The sequence below is a fragment of the Vombatus ursinus genome, unplaced genomic scaffold (assembly GCF_900497805.2).
Source record: "Vombatus ursinus unplaced genomic scaffold, bare-nosed wombat genome assembly UNPS02009958.1, whole genome shotgun sequence".
Classification (NCBI taxonomy): Eukaryota; Metazoa; Chordata; class Mammalia; order Diprotodontia; family Vombatidae; genus Vombatus; species Vombatus ursinus.
This window is the reverse complement of record NW_020949736.1, coordinates 1-9,473: the sequence shown is the minus strand read 5'-3', so window position 1 is coordinate 9,473 and position 9,473 is coordinate 1. Positions and strand designations below refer to the sequence as shown.

Genomic DNA, 9,473 nt, shown 5'->3' with positions numbered 1-9,473 from the left:
CCATCTTGGGGAGGGGGGAGGGGCAAGATGGGGTGAAAATTTGGAACTCAAAATCTTGTGGAATTAAATGTTGAAAACAAAAAAAATAAATAAATAATTACCATTAAAAATATTAAAAAAATGATGGGGGACTTTTTCTTTGCTCCTTAAGGAAGTAGGAAAAGAAAAAGGGAGATAACTGTTTAGAGCAGGAATTATTTACATGTGTCTTTTTAAGGGAATATATAAATTTGTGGAGAATATTTCCTTTTAAAGGGCCAAGAGCATTGGATTTAAAACAAAAATATTTTAAATGTTTATCATTAGTGATTATAAATTAGGATCTGATTGGATGTAAGTTTACTGTTCTATAAAAATGGTTATTATGGAAAAAAATGAATGATGATTGAATGCTTATGGCATAGGTTAGAAGTAGCATTATTTATGATTTGATGTAATTGTTAAAAGTGCTAAGAGTTAAGGGGCAGCTAGGTGGCACAGTGGATAAAGCACTGGCCATGAAGTCAGGAGGACCTGAGTTCAAATCTGACCTCAGACCAAACACTTGACACATACTAGCTGTGTGACCTTGGGCAAGTCACTTGACCCTGATTGCCTCACAAAAAAAAAAAAGAAAAAAGGGCTAAGAGTGAGAGTGATAATTTCTGTATGTGATAACATGGAAATGCAATTGATGTTATCTGAAGTTTATTGTTTAAGTTATTACTGTATTTCTAAATTGTATTGTACTTCTAAAATTCTTAGATTGTAAAATCTGAGGGACCATTGTGAGGTAGAAATGGTGTTAAAGTAACTCTTGACCTGGAATCGGTCTTTAGTGATAAAGAGTGGAGATGTCTCTTTATCTTTAGTGACAAGATGAGATAATTTGAAACTGTTAAATACCTAGTGAGGTATTTTTGGTTCTAAGACTGAAAGCAGATTTTCATTTAAAATCTTGACTATTATAAAAAATATGGTGGTTTAAAGTTATAGTCTCAACATATTAATGATGAGATGAATGATTCTCTGTGCAAAGTGATTTAGGAGTGCATTCAAGTAAATTGATAATGGGTTGTTTCAAAGTTTATTACAATTGTGGAAATAATTCTATAATGTATGCCCTGTGATCTAAATATATGTTACTATGAAAAACTTATTGATGTGTATTGATTTGGAAGTAATGAAATATTCTCATATATCAGGGCCTCAATTAGAAAATTACAAAAAAAAATTTTTTTAACCCAGGCCTTCTTTAGGCTAAAGACTGGGTTTGTTGAGGGTGGGCCATAAGGGCTAGGCTCTTAAAGCGGGGACTGGCAAGCCTGGGAAACCTAAGCCCCCCATCCACCAAATTCCTTGATTTGGAGTGTCATTGAGCTAAAATCTGGATGTGGCCCAAGGCTATCAGACCAGTAAAAAGACAATGGTGGGCTTGCTTAGATAATTAAGAAAAAAAAAAGAGCCAGTCTATAGGGGTGGGAGTGGCCCCTGCAGGCTGTTGGACCTAGTGAAGGGGTCCAGAAAGAAAGAAAGATTTTTATTGGGTCTGTTTCAAGTTTTTAATATACTGCTTACATAGTTCTGAATTTTCTTATATATGTAACCTGGCAAGCAATTGTGTTAGTTATGTTGATTGGAAGGGCAATTTATTTTCTGATCTGGAATGTTAGATTAAGAATTGTGCCTTCAGAGAAAAGAGAAAAAGGAATGAGTGGGGCTGTTGGGGTATTCTATATGAACCCATTTTGTAACATTTCCTTTTAAGTACTGTAATTTAAGAAATGAGAACTTCAAAGTTTTGTCTATGTTTAAAGGGAAAGTTTTAGCTGGGATTATTTGACTCTCACTTGTGAAGTTTAAAATTGTTAACTAAGCTATTTGGAGTTATTGTTTAAGTGAAGTACTGGTAGAAGTATTTTTGTGTGTAAAGAAACTATGTAATTGTGCAAAGAAAGAGATTTGTAGAATCTCAATTCTTATCAATCCTGTGCAGGAGTTTTGTGAGATGGAACTCTTACTGATTAAGTGGCCCACTGCAGACACCTCTGGACTAAAGAAATTAGGTAACTAGGAACTTTATGGTGATAATCATTTAACATCAATTGAGCCCCAATAAGGGCCAAAAACCTGAACTGATCTTTCTTCCTGAGTGAGCTAAGAATGCCCCTTCCTGTGTCGACAGCTAAAGCTGATCAAGAGCATTCTTATGTTCACGAAATTTGATTTTACTCAGGATGTTATTAGGAACCAGAATACGTGTAGGAAGTTATGCAAACTACTTAGAGCTCACTTTGGAGATGTTCCCTAATTAATGTGAAATTATAGTCACACCTGAAGCTCTGTTGAAGGGAATTTGCTATCTAAGACCTTGGAAACTGTTAACAAACTGTTGCTCTGAGTTTAACTCCAGGGATGGTTAACAAGGAACTGATTGAGCTACTAACCCATGACGTCAGCAACCTGCAAAGAGGTTTGTGAGCTGCATCTATGAGCTGCAAGAAGGTGTTCTCATGGTGATGGGGTTGGAATCTGAGCCCCAGAAAGGAAAAACCCTGGACTTTCCCACATGGCCAAATCTCTGGTGTTCCCCTGAGGCTATAGTCCCATCAACTGGTGCCTCCCTATGGCCCCAGACCACTTCCCACCCTTGGTCCCACCTAGGCTCCATTTCCCACCCTTGGGAATTCTATTACCTCATGGACTATTTGGCCACTCTCCCACAGTCTTTCTGTATATAAGGTCCATCTTGTCTCCATTTAGATGCTCAGATTTTCACAATCTAGCCAATAGCCCATAGATGCTCAGACTCCTTAAGAGTCTGGCTAATATGGCAAATCTTCAATAAACCTTGTTTTTGGCTGCAAGAAGGCTTGGGTCAAATTCTTTCGGGCAGGACGCAGGTATCATGATTTTGGGGTGCCAGAACCCCTAATCTCTAGACCGCATCAATGGGAAGGTCGGGAGAATGACTTTTCTGCATTGGTTGAGGTAGGATTCTCCTGACTCAATTTCCCCACTATGACACCTGGCAGACTTTAAACCTGGCTCAATGCAGTTGGTCATATATATGTAACTTCTGCCTGGAGTTGACATGAACTAGGACTTCCCTTCTAGGGAAGCATTGTTCCCTTACTTTAGTTATGTTCTTTCATGGCAAATTCCTCCAATCATAAGTTTGTCAGCATAAATATCGAATCTATTAAACAATAGGTTGATGCGGGAACATCTGAGGTTATTATAGTAAGATGCAGGTATAAGTTTGAGTTATTTGGCCTGGAATTTCAGAGTAGTATTCAGTCTTGACATCTGTTACTAGTATATTCCTGTATAAGTCAGGATCCTTTAATTTCTCATAATGGTTATGATGAGGTCTGGAGGTTTGGAGGCACTGGAACTCCAAGGTCACAGCACAAGGGTTACTCCAGAAGGAGTTCAGCCCAGGTCTTTCAGTCAGGGGGAAAGTTTGTTGTAGATAAACCATATAGGCCAGGTGACTCCCATAAGGACAAGCAGGCATGAGAAAGTCTCAGAGTTTGAATCAGGGCCAGGGTGGATCTTGCATACACTGAAGTAACTTTGGGTGACCAGGGGTGGGGCTAGGGCTTTCAAAGGAAGATGAGGAGTTGGGGCCCATGGACTGATGGGAGCCAGATTCTTTCTGGGGAAAGGGGTGAGGGTCTTGGCTTGGACCCATCCCCTATCATTAAGGGATAATTAGACCAGGACACTGTGGAACTAGGATATTATTCTGTGACTTAGTTAATACTTAGCTAATGTTAAAGTTGTCTCAGTTTGTTACAATTAATGTTAAAGAGGAATAACTTATGGCTTATCTTGTAAATGCCTTGAAAAAACCATCTATTTTAATTAAGGATTTTTTATTTGTACATGACTAGAAGTTGGGAGTGTTTTGTTATTTGATATGCAGTGGTTTTAAATTAACTACTATGGATTGGAGTCTGTTACTAATTCCTTAATGGAATCTCATCTTCCTGATGGGGAATATAAATAGGAACGAATAGTCAACTAATGCAAGGTATAAAACTCGAAGTAATGCAGACTGTAAGGCTAGGTTCTAATTTTTTTTAATTTGAGTTTTTTGAAACATGACAATTGGACAAAGTTTCCATTTTGATCTTGTAATGGTGAAGACATAGGGGTTGAGTTGATTTTCATTATTTGCCTTGGTTATTAGCAAGGTAATTTAAAATAGTGTTGAGATCAATCTTGTAGGAGAGTGGACACAAGAAGGAGGATCTCTGCAGGAGGAGAGTCTGCTGGACACTGTTTGAACAGCACTTAGACAAAAAAGAAGACTTCACCAGATGATGTCCAGAGTGTCAGCTGTATGAGAAGAGACTTCTGAAGCTTTAAATGGACAATTTATGGTTCCTTTTGGGTCTCTGTATCTGCACTTAATAAGGGAACTGGCCCCTTTTTACTTTGTCAATGAGTCAGTCAACTCCTCCCTTCCTTCTCCCATATTAAGTCCCCAAAATTCCATTGAAAAGTACCTCAGTGGGACCGGTTCTGGGAATTCAGGTAACAGGAGTTAGGATGATGATTGAGCCAGTTAATGACCATTCCTCCCCCTCTGATGAAGAATTCAAACTAATGTTAAAACGCTTTGAGGAAAGAACAAAAAGTGTGGAAATATAATTCTTATTGAGAAAAAGAGGAGGGAATTGTGAGAGTCATATTTCCATAGAGAAGGAGAATAACGCGGAGATTCAAAGAACTATTCCAGGAAGCAGTACACTGTAGGTGGGTGAGGGCTCAAGCAATAAGAAGTAAGTTGATGGCTCTAAAAAGACTCCAAATTCAAGATAAGGGTCAAGCCAGCTCAGACCAGTTAGGGTCAACCTGAGGACACCTGAAAAATGTTAGTGCGCCTGCTTAATGAACTTCATTACTATTATCTGCCACACCCCGAATAAAATGAGAGCCTCATTAATGAGTCATGGGATGTATGACCTCGGGAGGGGGAACATACTTGAGCATATCAAGGGGAAACATGTAAGGAGGGGTGTAACCTGGGAAGGAATGGACCAATCCGGGCCTGGGAGGTTTCACGCCAAATTTGAACGTATAAAAGCATGCTTGCCCTTGTGCTCAGGGCCTATCCCTCCCTAAGAGGGGTGGAGCCTGCTTCTGGCCAGAAAGGTCTAATCCTCTGGACTTTCTCTGTAATAAACTTTCTTGATACTAAATTTTAGGTGTCAAGCGTATTTCTAACACACAACTTGTTCAGCCATTCCCCAGCTGATGGGTATCCCCTAAATTTCCAATTCTTTACTACCACAAGAAGAGCAGTTATGAATATTTTTGTACATGTGGCTCTTTTCTCCATTTTTATGATCTCTTTGGGATACAGACCTAGTAGTGGTATTGCGGGATCAAGGGGTATGAACAATTTTATAGCCCTTTGGGCATAGTTTCAAATTGCTGAGGAGATAAATTTCCAAGAATACAATTGTATCACCCTCTAGAAATTATTTTTCAAATTACAGCATTTTATGCAATGGTTTCCCAAACATTCCAACAGGAGAAAAATCAGAAGCATAATAACATAAACAATGTTATAGATTTAAAACATGAAAAATTGCTAAATGACATCAATTCAGTTCATTTGTGAATTATCTTACATAAAAAATTCACTTCATTCATCTCTCAATTTGACACTCGAGTGCATTCAGAGTAGAATTGAGTAATTCTGACCCAATTACCTTCAGTTCTTAGTCTTACAGTTCCTCATCACGTTGCCTCAATGCTGAATTTTAAGTGTATTTACCCTTAAGGTCTGATATTTTTGCAGAGGGTCAAACATCACAATTACAAAGGGAGAACTGGATTTCTCACTGGGAGAAACTCAGTCTGATCCAATCTGGATTTACAGTTGCAAATGGTATATAGATCCTAATTTTCCTGAGAGCCATTTGCTACCAGCTCCTCAAAGTGTAGAGTCCATCACTTTCACTTAGTCTGGGGCTGCAGTTGGATCAAGGCAGTGTTTCTGCTCAGAAGGAGGAGGGGGTGAGTCTGGGAGGGAGGGAGGTGGGAGAGGCACTGGGGGGGAGGAGCTCTCAGAGATGACCAGCCTGGTGGGTGGGTGGCCCAGGTGGAGTTGGAGCACTGGGGTGGAGTTTGGAGGCTGGGAGGAGTTTAGGGGGAAGAGGGGATCATTGCATTGGAGAAGGCTTTCCACGTGATGGAGGGGTGGGCTTGGGAAGGAGAGGCAGTCAGGGTCCTTGAGTTCTGGCCCTGGTCGTGACTGGAGGAAAGGGCTCAGCCATCCTGGGGGCCTCAAGGGTTGGACCGGGTGGTGTCCTTGGGACTAGGAGGATCAGAGTGGGCTGGTGGGAAACAGGAAGTCTTTGAGCTGAGACTGCTCTGCCTTCCCTGGAGCTCAGATTCTCTCCTTTTTCCTTTTGACCTGAGTTCTCTCTGCCTTCCCTGGGACCTAAGATCGCTCTGCCTTCCAGAAGCCCACTCCGTGCATGCAGATCCCAGGTAGGTCTGAGCCAGTGTTCCCACTTACATCCTGACCTTTGTTTGCTGTTCTTGCCATTGGGTCTCATTCCCCAGGTCTGCCAGAAGCATGCCTCCCAGGCCTGGCTACCGGACCTGTTCCTTGCCCCTAAAACTTTTCCAGACTCCCAATCACTTCCTAAACATCCTGGCTGACCTTCCCCCCCCCCGCCCCCCACCCAAGATTTCTCATTGGGTCACGCTTTCCCAAACTTCAGATTTTGCCCATAAGAATCCTGCCTTCACTCCCAGTCCCTGTAAGTATCCACAAGTCCTACCTCCTGCCTCAAGCCCCACCTTGGAGGCAGGAACCAAAGCTCTTTCCTGATCCCCCTTATCTGAATCTGTGCCGCTTGGGCTGGTTCCCTATCAGATCCCAGCCATTTGGCTCCCTGGAGGGATTCCAAGCCTAAGCTGTACCAGAGGGTCCTGGGCATCCTCCCCAGATCCTAGCTAGACCTCAGGACACAGTCATCCTTACCTGCCCAAGCTTAATGTCCATTTGGAACACTTCTTCCAATCAAGTGTCCCCGACCTCCCTGTCATGAGCATTTAGGGTTAAAGTCGGAGGCATTTAGGGTCAGGGTTAGACTGTCCTGCCTCCCAGATCCCACCCCTGCTCCCCTGCCCCAGGCCTCCTGCTCCCCCAGCCCCACATCTTTAAGAGCTCTCAGGTCCCACACAGGCGGCTGGATGCCAGCCTGGGTTTTGTCTCCCAGTCTCGGGCTTTCCTTGGCTGCTCCATTCCAGAGCCCTCCCCTTCCTCAGCCTTCCCTAACCTCCCTCCCTGCTAGATCTAGCAGTCAGTCTATTGTTTAAATAATGTGTGTTAATTGAGGAGAGGGGATGCAGGGAGGGCAGAGGATCAGTTCCAGGGAGAGCTCTGTCTCAGGGGTCATTGAGACTCTGACTGGTCTCATCCTGTCTGGGATCCCAAGCTTCATCTTCCTCTGAGGGCTCTGTAGGAGGATGGGGGAAAAGAGGGGTGCAGAAGAGAAGTAAGAGGAGGGAAGTAGTTTTCCTTTTGAGATCGGCTTCATTTCCTACCCTGACCCTCCCTGCTGCTTCCCTCCCTCTACAGGTTGGAGTCCTTTCCCTGAGGGCAAGGCCTGGGTCTTCCTAACTCCTATGGGACCTTGCCCTCTGTAAATTCCAGTTGGGCAGCCTCCTGCCTATGAAGAGAGGAGAAAGAGCTCTTCTCTGGGATCCGTCTCCCTCCCCAGGTCAGTCTGCAGAGGAACAAAACCTACCCCAAGAAGGTATTGGGTCAAATCCAGACACTAAAGCTGGAGGGAAGTTAGAAGTTTTATTATGAGGCCCAACAAACAGCAAACGCCTGGAGTATGAGCACCAAGGCAGTCAGCCTAGCATTAAGATTACAGGTGGGGCAGATGGGCTTTCTGTGCAGAAGAAAAGAAGGAAAGGACTTTCCAGGTGGCTCCAGGCTGTCTCATGGTCATCAGAAAGGCATAGAATTAGAACATCCCATGATTACTTGGGACATCAGTTAGTGAGAGTGTTGGCTGCTGCTCTATTGGTGGGGCCATAAAGGGTGGGGGAAGCAGATGCCTGGGGTAGATAAGGTCCAGGGATAAGATGAAGGGACCTTACAAAATGGAGTCACTTTGGTTACTTTGCTACCTACACAGGGAGACTGGATTGAGAGAGAATGGCTCCTGGGAGCAGCCAAGCCCCAGCCCAGGTGAGCGCAGTCTATCCACAGACTTGGCCAACATCAGCAATCCAGTCATTTCCATAGACATAGAGGATGGTCTATGAAACTGGCAATGCCTGCTTTAGGGATCATTTCTGTACAAAAATAGGCATGAAATTGAATGCAGTGGTAACAACACTACCCTGCTCTTTTCCATGTTTTAAACTGATTCATTGGGTCCTTGATATATTGAGCACTGCTCCCCCCCATGCTGCCCTCCCCTGTTTGTTTTTAAGTTCTCCCTCATTATAGCTGTCTAACAAGGGTGACCACTTCACTCACTAGTCTCTATTACCAAGGGATCATATTTTTGCTTTCTTAATGGCTGCCTAGTATCGTACACACACACACACACACACACACACACACACACTTTCCCCCCTCTTCTTTGTTTTTTGTGGCCAAGCTCTCCCATGCAGCAACTGAAGTTCCCCCCAGGAAAAGTCTTCACCCTGAATCTTGTCTGGACAGACCTGGAGCAGAGCCCTGAAGGCTCCCCCAGCTATTGTTTTTTAATGTGCTATCATCAGAGCAGAAATTGTGCTCCTGGTGCTGTTCATGGTCCCCCTACCTCAGGTCACACATGACTTCTCAGATCCCTCTGAACCCCTGTCTGTTAACAGTTCTTAGGTCAACTCAATGAGCATTCAGAAAGGCCCTAGATGTTGTCAAGGTATTTAGAAACACTCTATTTCCCAGAGCTAAGACCCAGCAAACATGCTGTGCCCTGAGCTTGGCATAACAGCAATCCTTTGCACCCTGTATGATCTTATCCTCCAGCAACATGTATTGCTTGGACCAGCACCAGGTGTTTACTGAGGGATTTATGATTTTCATATTAATAAATAACTGTTTAGATTTGTTGGAGCTCCCCCTATTTCTCAGGGACCTGGGAACCAATGTTCTGCAGCCTAAAGCCATCCATCATATCTATTGACATGCCCACAATCCCTATTTCTTGTAACTGCCAAGTAAACTGAAGGAGGCGCTTCATCCCTGTTCCTGCCATGATAACTCTAGTTCTGTACCTTGCTGAATATTCAAAAGGTGTGACAACCCTTAGGACTTGAGAGGCTGTTCCCATGAGACAGATCCAAGCCAAGAAATGCCCACCGTGGGAACTGCTTAGTCAAGACCTAAGAATGATTGTGTTGTGGTCCAACTTCTGGCATGTATATAAGCCTTGTCTGTATCACAGCACATTGAGCCATCCTTCTCAAGGAGTGGGGGTGAGTAGGAGACTTCTGCT

General features: G+C 43.3%; 1 long non-coding RNA gene across 1 annotated transcript; it reads left to right on the top strand.

Annotated features, from left to right (window-relative positions):
- The first annotated feature begins 6,260 nt into the window (after positions 1–6,260).
- LOC114036677 lies at positions 6,261–8,241 on the top strand. Its single transcript, XR_003568352.1, has 3 exons — positions 6,261–6,492; positions 7,592–7,733; positions 8,160–8,241. It is a non-coding gene; the product is annotated as an uncharacterized LOC114036677 (long non-coding RNA).
- The last annotated feature ends 1,232 nt before the right edge of the window (positions 8,242–9,473 follow it).